Below are 14,412 nucleotides of genomic sequence, written 5' to 3'. Positions count from 1 at the left end.
AGGTGGTCCTATACCCACTTAGAATACAATGGGATTTCAGAGTAGACACATGCAGCACAACAAAGTGAACTCAAATGATCATCCCCCATGTGCTTTTCCAGCAAACATGTTTTAAATCCTCTGTGCAATTGCTCCAGAGCAGCCTTCTGACTTCAGTGGGCCCACTCTGCTTGAGGGTGGCTGCAGTTTTGGATTACAGCATATTGCACCACCCTTGTGCAAAGAGCACTGTCTTTTGCTCTACTCTCCTTTCCCTGCATAAAAACATTAAGCAGAGAAGCAGATGGAGGTGAGTACATTCCAAACAATAGCCGTTCATTATTTATAGTTCCACTTTGACAAAGCTGCAAATAGATTGTCGCTGAGTTCACATGAAACTCAAATCGATTACCAACCTGATTTAGTTAAGTTTATAAGGCCAGAAATATCCCCAAAGAGCTTCTTCATATGTTGCTGCTGTTTTGCATTTTGCATCCTCAGTCTGTTTGCTCAGTGTTTAATCTAGAATGGATTAAAAAAAAAAAAAAGCCTGGAACATCAAAGATGACCAAATATCCTGAAATACAGAGTCACATGTGCTTTAATTGTATTAATGCCAAGCTGCATATTTAGCACTGATAAAACCTCCTTTTCAGTATGCCAATACTTCAAAAACATATTTTTTAAAATACTTAAAAAAAAATCTTTAAGCAGCAGTTGGCAACATGCAAAAATATAAATGTCTCTGCCCATACACTCCCCTTTCTCTGATGTAATGTTTCTTTTGCTATTAACAAACATTGTAAGAAACACATGATTGCAACAGTATATTGCTGGTCATTTGAATGGCTAGCTTCCTTGATACTATTATGAAGGTGTCTGCATTGAGCATTGTGGGAAGAGGTGAAACTGCCTTAAACTGTTGTTGGCTAACTGCTTTTCATACTTTCTGGTATGCTGAGGTAGTTGTAGGGGGCTGAAAATTAGAAGTGGGGTTTCTGATCCTATGCATTATATTAAATTCCCACTGCATTCAATAAGGCAGGGCTGGTTCATGCATGTATGTATGTGGATGACCTGATCAATTCACTTCCGTGTGTGACTAGATTATTACAGATTTGAAAAGTTGGATTTGTGGTGTAGACTCTTCACACTCCATCAGACACCGTGCTTTTCAACGGAGTCCATTTGCACATACAGCTGACAGCTCAGGCTTGGTTCTCACATGCATGTACATCACTTGATGTCTTATCCTCAGTGACTGTACCTTTTGATAACTGATTATGTAAATTGACTATTGGAGGGCATTGTATTTAAGATGGTATGAATAATTTATTTGTGGTATTATATCTGTGATGACCCATTCAGACATACAAGTTATCTCTGGATGCTGTAGTCCTCAACATGAATGTGTATATGTGAACTGCCCTTGAGTGTGCATAATACTCTTTAAGTGGGAGAATGCTTTTAAACGTGTAACTGTCTACCCCTGTCAGATCAGCATCCTAGACTATTATAGGGTTAAACAGTGTCCAGTACTAGACCTCCAACCAATATTTCTGCATTCAGTTTGATCACAGACAGTGGCTAATGTCAGCAATCCTTTTAATAAAGAAAAGCAGAAGCATTTCCATTCTGTAGCATCTTAGGTGGTCTTGAAGCAGAGAGTTTGTGTACTGTCCATAATCAAGCTGCTATAGTTTGTTGTGATCTAGTATTTCTTCCACCTCAGCAGTGAGGAGGAATATTGGTATGGCTGGTGGAGTTTGCAGCATCAGCCTATCAGTATGTTGGGATGCTTAGATTTTTCAAGAGAAAGTGATGGATTTAATACATTAAGGAAATTTCCATTGCTGTACTGATTACGTTGCCATTGTAGGATTTCAGCACTAAGAATCATTCCCCTACCATGTAACTTGCTTCCAAGTAGCCAATGGGAAGGACTTATTCTTTGTAAGTGTGTTTAGGATCGGATATATGAGTTATCCTGCAGTTCAAGCATGTGGTCTTAAGTGGTCTTAAGATTTACAGGAGTAGATCTTTTTAGGAGTAATATTTTGCAGTGCAAATGCAGATGGCAGCTCCAACTGTAGAATGGACACACTTACTTTATTATTATTATTATTATTATTATTATTATTATTATTATTATTATTATTTTGGCTTTGTTTCTGGAGCCACAGACTTGACTATGTGGTGGTCTTCATTCATGGGAGTGCCCCTGAAAGCCACTCCTGTGAAGAAAACTGAGGCTTGTCAGTCTAAATGCATGATTCACACTTCAGGTATGGAAGGATCTGGATTAAAATCCCAGACAAAACTTTGCAATGGGAAGCAGAGGGATTTAAAGAACAAAGTATGAAGAATCAGTGTGCTGTATTCGTTCGTGTCAAACTAGGACGGGGGAAATGCAAGTTCACATTTCCCACTCCGACATGACACTTCGCAAGGTGTGTTTGGGCCAATTGTTTTCTCTCAGTCTTGACTACTTCACAAGATTGTTGTGAGGCCAGAAGCAGATTCCCACAATTTTTGATTGTAATACACAATGCACCTCTGGTCCTGTTTTGTTGTTGTTGTTGTTGTTGTTTGTTTTTTAATGTTGAAAAAGAAGCACTCGGTGCAGTCCTTCTGCTTATGCCTAACTTGAAGAGCATCCTTTTTACTTCACCACACTCCAGTTAAGTCAGGCTAGACAGCTTGGTTCCACTGGATTCATTTGACTTCAGCAGCACTAAATCAGCATAAATCCAAGTTCTCTGGTTTACGTGGGTTTTGGAGTGGACTTGTGTGCTTAATTTCTAAGCGTGCATATTTAATTTGAGCCCTCAGTCTGACCTCCTCTCTCCACTTCAACTTATGGAGTGATTGAAATATGGCTGCGTGTGTGTGTGTATTTTTAAAAAATCTCCAAGTCGGCACAACTGGTGACTCACCAAGCCAAATATAGCCCAGCAGCCCACCAGATGCTCTGTAAAACCACAGGGCTATTAAGCAGAGTCCCTTGGGCTGTGCAGACTGAAACAGGTTTGATTCTTATGCGGTTAACAAGGGCAGGGAACAGGTTGAGCCTCCATCCTAATCATGTCTTTTAATGCAACCCTTAACGTTCTCCTACAGTGGGTTACTGCCATTTCTTTTCCATCTAGGAGTGAAAGTACTACACTTGAGGGTGGCAATGGGACCAAGACTGGACCACCACTCTTGATATTGGGTTCCCCAGGAAGTTTTTCACAGGGGGCTTTTAAAGCACTTTAACTCGCATCTCCTCCGAAATGGAGGGGGTACGTCCACATATTGACCAGATTTACCCCAGTGTTCATGCGAGTTATCAGGAAGCGGTTTGCACACAATTTGGGTTTTTCACTGCACATTTGAGTGTAGCCCGATGTACATCTGGGGTAAAAAGAATCCACTGTTTGCATCGGTTTTTGGTGACAACCTCAAGTTCGCAGTACTTTACCTCCCAGTAAACTTGCGGTAAAGCCTGCTGTGTGTAAAACTCCCAAGCACCACCCACAGGGAAACATCTGAGGGTGGGGGTGGAGTTTTTAAAAGTTCCTAAAGGCAGGTCCACGGTTATGGGAAAGGGGCCACGTTCCCTGTGCCCACCTGCATGTTAAGCTGATTGATTAGTTAAGTCTGGAAACAGCAACCAAGTTTCCCCAAACCACTGATTATTATTCAGACCCCTTCTATATTTCTCAGATTCGTGGCACAAGATGGAACTGAATTATTCAGGAACATGAGGAATTGATAAAATCATGATAATCTATTAGAGAATTAGGACCCAGCCAAAGCGGCACGGGTCTCAATTCCATTGATTTGAACAGGAGAGCTAAGCATGTGTTTAATAGCTTTACTAAAAAGAGTGGGACTCTAAAACTGTCTTAACTTTGGCAGGATTGTACCCTAGGTCTGGTGTTTTGTTTTGTTTTTAAATGATATTTTGTTGCTTTTTTCATTTTAAGAAAATAACAAAATTAGAAAATAATGATCATGCCCCTGACTCCAAATGTCATAGTTTTGGACTTCTGGATATGGCAGTGCCTTTGACTTTAATTCCCCAGTGCTAAATAAATTCATGCTACTACCATTGGGGATCCTGATGAGGCTCCCCCCCCCCGCCGCCACCACTCGAATCTCCCTCAGTAAAATATTAAGACTGCCAGCATTAAAATATTGTGCTCTTCCCACCCCCAACCACACACTTCTCTAATCATGTCTAGAAAGTAATTCTCAATTTAGCTATTCAAGGAATGTTTTATGCACCAGGATAAAAAATTGTCTGCCTTACTATCTTGTCTGTCAAGTAGTGAATATAAGTCTGTGGTGATGCATAGAAAAACTCCAGTCTGTCACATCATAGGAATCAATAAGATTACTGCAATAACTGGCAGAGGCTCTCTTCTTCCCTGCCACCAGGATTCTTATAGCTGATGCTGCTTGAAGCCTAAACATGCCACCCTTGGAATAATCACCAGCTGTACTCTGAGATACTAATCTCTTAACTAGGCCCTTTATGATGCTTGCTTTTTCCTAGGAAGTGGCTGAATGTTATGTGAACCACAAGCACTGTGATGTTAAAGAACTCTTGTGGATTTCAGTGCCTTCTGTAGGTTTTTTTGAGGTCAACAAGCTAAAGCACTTCCACACACTGCAAAAGAAAAGAAAAGTCAAAGAGCTCCTCTAGGCTGACTCTCTGGCAATTCAACACTGATGCTTTTCTGAAAACAATGGCTGGCATCCTAGGGAAGCACTGGTGCAACAGCAGAAGTGCTGGTGTAGTGCTAGGGCTTCTGAAGAGTTCCAGACTTACACCTTGCCTCTGTGTGTGTGTGTGTGTGTGTGTGTGTGTGTGTGTGTGAGAGAGAGAGAGAGAGAGAGAGAGAGAGAGAGAGAGAGAGAGAGAGAGAGAGAGAGAGAGAATTTCAACAACCTCCCCTTCCCGCCAGAAGCCCTTTGTGTCATCTGAAAATATGTCCTTCAGGGGGACATATCAGGGACACATTTTCAGGTGACACAGAGTGATTCCTGGGGGAAAGATGTTTGTCAGAATTTGCCCCCACCCTGAACCAGCAGTGGAGCAGAGTTAGTTGAGCTTTTCAGAAGCACTAGTGCTTTTCCTGTTGCACTGGTGCCTCATTAACATGATCTGTAGAACTAAAGTTATGTAGTGGATAGTTTATTGGGCTTAGAGCAGGGAGCTCTAGATTTAAATCCCTGCTCAGCAATGAGGTTCCCTGGAGGGGCTTAGGACAATTATTTTCTCCGGTTTTAACCTACCTCACAAAATGGTTATGATGAATGGGGGTAACCATGTGTATTCTATACTATATCCTTACGTTCCTTGCAGGAAAACCGGGATACAAACGAAGAATTAATTATCAATACACTAATAATTAACAATATGTTATCAGTGATTCATAACATTTGGCAATCGTCTCCATCTGCCAGCGCCACCATTCCCCCATATAAACAGTTGGCACTCTTGAAAAAAAGTGGGGAGGAAGGAATTTCTGAACATATCTGCAAATGTTTATATTTATTGTTTAATTTGCCCTTGGGTTAAAATGTGAAATGATGAGTGATGTACAGTTTCAAAATCAGAATACTGAAAGCAAAAACAAACATGGTTTTATTTGAAAATGGAAATGTTTGGGGAAAGTAGTTGCAACATTTGATGGCCAGTACAAAAGCTTATGTAACTTTAAAAAAATGTTTGCAATAGACCTGCACTGACACTTTCATACAGATACAGCTGCTTCTCTTTAGCAAGGTAATATCTGCATGTTCATCACTCACAAGCCCTATTCACACAGTATGTTCAACACTCGTACGAGTGTACACAGGTACAGATAATTTGAAGCAGCCTGTGCCCAAGTTTACTTTTTATATGTATGCAGGTACATTCACACAAAAACATGTACAAATGTAGACACATCTGTACACTTGTACAACATAATGTCTGAACTGGGCTACAGACTGCAGTCTACGTGAAGTAGGGGTGTACACAAATCAGATCCTACAATTCAATTCCAATCACAGAAACATTGAATTGATTCATTGAAAACTGCTGGCTTGGCTGGCTGGCTGTCTCGATGAATCACCCTCAAGTCACCTGAATTGATTTGTGTAATTAAAGCTCCATTTTGAGGCCTGTTTTGCTGGATGGTGTTTTTCACCAAGGAGAACTGGTCTACCAATTGTGATGGGCTAGTAAACCAACCCATGACTTAGCATGTCAGCCCGCTTCAAAGGACTGGTCTGCCTGATAGAACAGTCCTCTGAGGCGGGCAGGTGCACAAAGTCTGGAGCGGAAGGCTGGTCTACCTGCCAACCCCAAATTATAGACCAGCTCTCCTCTGGAAAAAGTGCCATTGTGTGGCCTGTTTTTTGCAGCAAAATGGGCCTCAAAATAGGCCCATCGTTTGAATCAATTCAGATCAAATTGAGGGTGATTTGTGCTCAAATCTGCAAATTGCCCCTGATTTGATCCGAATCTATTTGAGGCCAAATTGAATTGTGCACCCTTAATGTGAGGCAGCCATATCATATCCACACCAGAGTCAGAGCTTTCATGTTATCTCAGACACCATAGTCTTCAGTGGAGTTCATTCATACATTTAACTGAAGTAATAGGTCATGTAGTGATGTAACATTAAAATCCCAAACCTGTGCATGCTTTAACCCAGAAATAAATCCCACAGTGGCACTTGGTAAGCCCATACAGGATCTCAGCTATTAGTATGGACCCCCTTCCTCCCGCTGCCCCTTGGAGAAGCTAAGTGGATGATCTTTGCTTCAAATTAATTTCATGAGCTATTAACTGGCTGCAAGGGTTCTACTGTGCAAACAGATCCCCTATGCTGTTAGGAAGGCCCAATTCCCTTGAATGGAGAAGACAGGAAAACACATTCAGATGTATCTCCATATAATTGTATGGTGCTATCCTTAAAGGAGGGGAGGACCCTGGTTCCATCTGAAGACTGGGAAGAGGGTTCAAGACTCAGATCAGAAAGCAACATTGATTCTTTCCCCCTCTTTCTAGCACCTGGTTATGGAATGACACGTCGCTTGCTGGAGTGAGTTGGTCCTTGTTTACCATGGGCACGCTCCTAGCATGTGCACTTTTGAAATGAGGTTATATGTGGTTGGGAATCATATGCTGGGGTGTTAATGTATGTTGTGAGTGTAGCTTGGACAGTGGTGGTGGGGATCCTGCAGTAGAATACAGGATGGAGTTTAGGATAGCTATCTTGTATGTCTCAGGCTCTGTTCCTTTAACTGCTGCAACTAAAGCTTTTCCCTAACATTGCATTGCCATGTCTGGGAAAGCCACACCAGTTGGCATCTGTCTGCTATGCACCTTTTAAAAAAAACACACTCCTAGTTAGACTTCATGATCTTTGGATTGTTCCTGATCTAGCTGTCTACTATTATAACTTGCTATGTTAGAAAGTAGTGTTGCAGGCCAACCTCCAAATGAGAGGGGATTTCCTTCATTTGTTTTCACCTTTTACAAAATATGATAAGATATAAAAATGTTACTTTGGGAAAGACTGCTCAAAGGTGAGTTATTAATATGAATGTCCAGAATAATGTGAATTTCTGATAGTCTACTCTTTATTGGAATATTCAGTCAGACATGGGGTGTAGTATTACTGGACACTGCTAAAATTATTGACTGGAAGATGGTGAATTTTTTTTTTTAAAGTGTTTGGCACTGTGGTAACTACTTATGCTATTGTTATATACTTCTAACATTTAAAGTGCCCCACTCCAGCCAAAGCTAGTCATTGTGAAGGCTATAATTCTGCACACACTTACCTGGCAGTAAACCCCACTGAGGCTTGTATTACCTGTCCCACTGAACTCAATGGAAGAAATTAATTTAATGATTTAGCTGCAATCCTAAATGTACTTACTACTATTACTTGCTAATTCTGTTTATATACTGCCTTTTGCATAAATATTCTCAGAGTGGCTCACAAGAAGAGAGGAAGGTCCACTGAATTTAGGGGACTGACTTCTGAATATATATGCTTCAAGTCATGTACAGAGCAGTGCCTATTGCATCCATGGTTCTTCAAGCCACTTGGGATCCATGCATGTGCTGCCTGTTTTTTTGCACACACACGCCCCTAGCTGTTTACACATGCCCAAGGCCTCTGTGTAAACAGAGAGACCATTACTATTCATCATGTTGCAGATGGGAAGTTGATGGAAATGGATGGCTGTGGCCAAACTGGGGTGTGAGAACTCAGATTCTCAAGGTCCTGCCGATGATAAGCAGAAGCACATCGACTTCCAATGCGCTGGGACTGAAGCCCTCAAGAGAAACAATCTGATTCATGTGGGATTAGAATGCAAACAGCAACAAGTGGCAAAGCATGAAAGTGCAATGTGAGTAACATCACACAGAAGGCAGTTTAGCTGGATGCAGTTTCAGTCAGAAATACTCCTACTCTTCTTCTGACCTCTCAGGTGTGAATATGTCTCCCTGTCTATGACTTACTTAGGACCAAACCACACATGGTGCTGGAGATTCAAGATGGGGAGTGAGGAGGTCATCTTCAGTTTTGATGACTGGAGAAGGGGATGTTGAACCATTTTCCTTCTTGTTTTTTCCATCTAAAGGTGCTGTTTGCGCACAGAAGACAAACAAATGTACTTTTGGATTAAACATTCCCTCCTCCAGTGCTGCAGCTGCTCCGATGAAAATATAACTCCACTGCTCTAAACTTATCATGTGGTTTGGCTCTAAGCAAAAACATTAAATCACATCTCCTAAAGCCACCTGATGGTGCAGCGGGGAAATGACTTGAATTGCAAGCCAGAGGTTTCAGGTTCGAATCCCCTCTGGTATGTTTCCCAGACTATGGGAAACAGCTGTATTGGGCAGCAGCAATATAGGAAGGAGCTGAAAGGCATCATCTCACACTGTGTGGGAGGAGGCAATGTAAACCCCTCCTGTATTCTACCAAAGACAACCACAGGGCTGTCTTTGGCAGGCAACACCGACTGAACAGCACACTTTGCTTTAAAGAAGAGTGTATCTGGCTTGAAATGGGTCAGGACAAATGCTGCCATATTACAGATGTCGATACCTTTCTTATTTGCCACCTTGTTTTTTCTGTATTAATGGGTGCAGCCTTCTTTTTGGACTATGGATCTATTAGGCGTGCGTGCTCTTCAAGCTTCCTTAAAAATGGGACAATTAAAAGAACTGGAAGGGAAAGGTTAGAAGTACAGGCAATGCTCCAGGCTTCATGTGAGCCAAATTTTAGAGGGTGGGAGTACTCAGCTTTTCAAAAGCAGGTGTGCGCCCTAGCCAATGTGGAAGAATAATAACAAACTGAAGCCCTATTCAGTCATTGTGTTGGCCTGTCTTCAGATGGCTGTATAGCCATACATGTGTTGGTGTGAATGACTATACCTGCATTCATTTAAAAAGTGACTGGGGTACATACCCCTCATATCCATGATACAGAGAGGAAGTGTACATGCATTGAACATAATGTGTTAATAACTGCACCTGTGTACAGATCTCTACTTGTGTATAGCCTACATGTGTTGTATGAGTGTTAAACAGCATGTGAGAATAGGGCTAGACCTACTCTCACCAGGTACAGAACTGCTTTTCTTCACTCCTTCCGTAACTTCAGCTCCCACCCTTGCCCCTGCTCCAAGGTTTAGAGGGCAAAGCTTGCCATCTAGAAGGCAAGTCTTGTCGTCTGGCTGGCTGGCTGTGGAAACTCAGCAGCTTCCTCAGAGAATATAAATACTAGCTTTCCATTGCAGTGCCGTGTTGATGAAGCAGTGATTGGAAGCCTGCAGCAAGTGAGGCAGATGATTAAAACACAAAGATGATGTATTATTATGTTCACCTATCAGGATCAGTGACTTGAGTGATTTAAGACTTCCAAGTCCTTCAACAAAGTTATTGCCAAATTACACCTGAGGGGATGTGTTTACAATCCTGAGATTCCTTGTACAATAAATTATTTCTTATAGAGAGTAATTCAGTTGCGATGACTTTGTCTCGCAAAGGATGTGCTTCTAAAAGCAAGACTGATTTAACTATACAGGTGAATGCTGCAGTCTGGAGCGCCATGTATAAGGTATGCGTACGCAGAGCTCCTGCATGCTTAGGCTTCCCCATGCTCTTCAGTGGAAGGGGTACGTGTCTTCAAGGAAATGTGCGGAGATGCTGATGTGGATGGAAGCAGCTCTGTGTGTTTCACGGGAATCCCAGGTTCAGTGCAAAACCACTGCATTGATGGCAGCATACAATCCAGCAACATTAGAAATGATAGGGGTGTGTTGTGTGTTCACACATGTTCGATGTGGTACAATGTATATTCAGTGTATACATGTATAGATTTGTGTGCACATACAGTTTCCACACAGTGAGGCTGTTCTCACGAGCAGCATAGCCCAGGCTACAGCAGCCTCCCTGGTCTAGGCTGCTTGTATGGAGCGCCAGGATCCACATGGGTCCCGGCTCTCCCACTCAGCCAGCCTAACCCAGCAGCCAAGCCTGGCTCTTAGCCGAGGTTAAGGGAGCAAGCTTTCCCTTTACGTGGCTGCCGGGCTCATGTGTCTCTTTGGGCTCCACGGGTGCGTCTAGAGTACCCATCTTAAGGGGGAATCCCCCAAGGCACTCCATTCATTGCACAGTGCCTTGTGGGATATCTGGAGGCCGGGAAAATGAGTCTCACCCTCTGTTGATCCCCACTGTTCCTGGCAGTATGGGTCATGTAGGTGTGTGACTTGCTTGCCAAAGAAGAGACCATTGATTGGAGGAGAACTCTCCTCTCCTATGTGAGGAGAGCTGGTTTCTCTCAAGCATGAGAGCATGCTTGTGGTAGCAAGCATGACTGGTCCCCTTAGCTAAGCAGGGTGCACCCTGGTTGCATATGAATGGGAGAATAGAAATGTGAGCACTGTAAGATATTCCCCCTCAGGGGATGGAGTTGCTCTGGGAAGAGCAGAAGGTTTCAAGTTCCCTCCCTGGCATCTCCAAGATAGGGCTGAGAGAGATTCCTGCCTGCAACCTTGGCGAAGCCACTGCCAGTCTGTGAAGATAATACTGAGCTAGATAGATCAGTGGTCTGATTCAGTGGCATATGGCAGCTTCCTGTGTTCTTCCTATGATTGGAGAAAGTAGATTGAACCCTGCCTTCCACCCACCTGCACAGCTGTGTGAATAGCCCCATTATGTTCAATCTACATACTGTAGTACACTTCCGATCTGTACATGCATTTAAGGGACCTGTACACTTTTAACATGAAGGCATGTGCAGATCGGGGCGGAGCTACCATTGAGTGGACAGGTTCAAAGAACCCTGGCTGCCACCAGTCAGGGGCTACACCTGGCACTCCAGCCACACACCCTGCATCTGACATCTGTTTATCTCAGAGGTATTTGCATTTCCAGACTCCAAGGATATCTCTGCTATACTTGCTTAAAATGGTTTAAATGGTTATTCACTTGTACATCTCTAACAAAGAATACTTGGCACTTCACCAAACTACAACCCACAGGATTCTTTGCAGGGTATTTATATTTAATCTGGTATTAAAAAATGAATCAATAAAGTGCAGGGCATATCTATTTATACTACAAAGGTATATGGCTTTGTAAAACAAAGGCTGACATCCTGTCTAATGAAGCTCTGGTACTTCTGAAAAGTTCAACTAACTCAGCTCTGTTGCTGGCTCAGTGCTGGGGGCAAATTCTGATAAACTCTTCTTTCCCAGGAAGCTCTCTGTGCCACCTAAAACATGTTCCTGAGGTTTGTGCATCCCTCAGGGGCATATTTTCAAGTGACGTAGAGTGTTTTCAAGGATAGGGGAAATGGCTGAAATTCACACACACACACACACACACACACACACACACACACACACACACACACACACACCAGTAGCTACAGCACTGCTTCTCCTAGTGTGCCAGTGCGTAATTAGTCAGGTTGTCAGCAAATGACTTTCCCAAATCTTTTTTATTTTCAAGTTTTCTTACAAACTAAAAAGCAGCAAAATACATTTTTTAAACTGAGACTTTATAAAATAACCATGTCTGATGAAAATGCATTCAGTCCCTTAGATCACATTACTACTCCACATTATTAGAGGGAGACGGATCTTCACAGATGAACTATATAGATGTACTATTAAGAAGGTCAAATTAGAGGTGGCCAAATACTAATACTGAAATGGGATAGAAGATTTCAGACTATCAAAATTTTACCTTGTATGGCTCACTTTCCATTCAACTTTGTTTTTTTGTCGTTGTTGTTGTTGAATAAAGCCAATGGCATTTCTATTTTATTTTCAGGTGCATAAGATGTTAGGATGTTAAAAATAAAAGCACTGTACATGCTTCCAGTGCCAAAAGCAGGTCAGAAGTCCCACCCTGGCACATCACTCAGCCCTCCACAGAACCCCTCATAATTACAGCAGCATTTGTCTGAAGAGGGAAATGCTATCACTGTGAGAGTGGGCCCTTCCAGGATCAGTAAGGTAAAGTGCCGTCTAGTCAGTGTCGACTCCTGGTACCCACAGAGCCCTGGGGTTGTCTTTGGTAGAATATAGGAGGGGTTTACCCTTGCCTCCTCCCACACAGTATGAGATGATACCTTTCAGCATCTTCCTATATCGCTGCTGCCCAATATAGTGCCAGCAGGGATTCAAACCAGCAACCTTCTGCTTGTTAGTCAAGCATTTCCCTGCTGTGCCAAAGTAGTCTGGAGCAATCTAGGCTGCCAGTCACAGAAGCACAGTTAACAGCATTTGCCACTTCAGACAAATTTCAACCTATCCATTAGCAGCATGGTGAGGGGTGTCCGTGTCACACTGGGGCGGGGCTTCTGACCCACTTTTGGCCCTGTAAATGTGTGCAGTGCTTTTATTTTTAACATCCAATTAGGGCTATTGTTTCTCAGGTGTCTTTGGAATATGACCGAAGCACTGCAAGGGATTTGCTGGTAACTGCAGTGTGCTTAAAGGTAAAGTGTGCGATCAAGTTGATTTTGGCTCCTGGCACCCACAGAGGCCTGTGGTTTTCTTTTGGTTAGGTGACAAAAAATGAACTTGCAGTATCCTGAGCTGTAGGGGAGGATGTTTTCGGTTCCTTTCCTAACTGAGTTGCCAAGCAGCCAGGAAAAGCAGCAGTCTGGCCTGCTCTTGTGCCTTTTGAGCAGTTCAATATGCAAGGCGTAGAAGGCAAAGCTTCCCATGGCATGCAGATAATGGTTATCACCTGGTAGTCGCTGAAGATCAAAGTGCTGTTAAGGATGCAACTTCAAAACCTGGCAGCGTAAATGTTGTTTTGCTGAGGGCTTTGTACCTTAGACTTTGTATTGGGAGTGCTTATATTTATATCCATTTGTGTTGGTGTTCTGGCACAGTATGTATGTTTCTTGAGCAGTGCACTGCTTGATACATTGGCAGGGAAGAATCAACACTGCAGTTAGAACTGAAACTAAGAGCTGGAGCACACAGTCAATAGTTCTTCTCCATACAATCATGACTGGGCCCAGGTATATTTTGGTTGGACAAATGTAACGTGTGGGTGATGTGTGAGCATAGATATGGTTAGGAGCAAACCCCAGGGTTGGCTCCTTGCCTTTCATCATTTGAGGCAGAGGCAACATGCTGCCTCACCCACACTGACACTGCCCATCGTCCTCGTTGACCCACCCCTGTGCCCCCAACACTGCCCCACTTCCCCCACCATTGGCTTCACCTTGTGGGCATGCTCTGCTTCCAGCTTATACTGCTATTTGTGGATCTAGCTTTGCTTGGTGGCCTCTCCTCACTCCCTCTGCTGCTCCAGCACCAGTGCTCAAAAGTAGAGAGGAGCTGCGGACAGTGCAAGGAGGCCAAGTGGGACATCACCAGCAGGGGAGAGTGGGACAGGGTGCCCACACATGCCACCCCCCACAACACTTGCCATCTGAGGCTGTTGTTTTATGTGGCCTTGGGGCAGAGTGGCCCCTGGTGAGTCCAGTGATTGTGGGAGCTGCTGACAGTGTAGCTGTTGCAACTGCTGCTGTCCAGCTGGGTGATCATCTTGCATTTGTCCCCTGGAGGAAGTGGTGGCTTGCACTGCATGTGCAAATTAAAACACACACACACACACACACACACACACACACACACACACCATGGGTACAGCTCCCCAAACTGCAGACAGTGTAGAAACGTACAGTACAGACTAGGAAGATGTGCACAACAGCAAGCGCTCAAAGCCTACCCCTGCTCAGCCATTCCTTTCTACCAAACGCATGGAAAGCAAGATGGAACCACATCTCCCGCTCATGCCCCGTTTGTGGACCTAGCGCAGGGCTGCTCCGCTTCGGCCCTCCTGCAGATGTTGGCCAACAACTCCTGTAATCCCTGGCTATTGGCCACTGTGGCTGG

General features: G+C 43.4%; 1 long non-coding RNA gene across 3 annotated transcripts in view; it reads right to left on the bottom strand.

Moving 5' to 3' along the window:
* Window positions 1-14,412, bottom strand: part of LOC128340423 (uncharacterized) — a 110,690-nt gene that overhangs the window by 813 nt on the left and 95,465 nt on the right. For all 3 annotated transcript variants that reach the window (XR_008313704.1, XR_008313706.1, XR_008313705.1), the window contains one exon: window positions 396-501. This is a non-coding gene — a long non-coding RNA (uncharacterized LOC128340423). The remainder of the gene's footprint in view (window positions 1-395; window positions 502-14,412) is intronic.

The sequence above is a fragment of the Hemicordylus capensis genome, chromosome 1 (genome assembly GCF_027244095.1).
Source record: "Hemicordylus capensis ecotype Gifberg chromosome 1, rHemCap1.1.pri, whole genome shotgun sequence".
NCBI classification, from domain to species: domain Eukaryota; kingdom Metazoa; phylum Chordata; class Lepidosauria; order Squamata; family Cordylidae; genus Hemicordylus; species Hemicordylus capensis.
The sequence above is the reverse complement of the archived record's forward strand: the minus strand, read 5'-3'. Positions and strand labels throughout refer to the sequence as shown.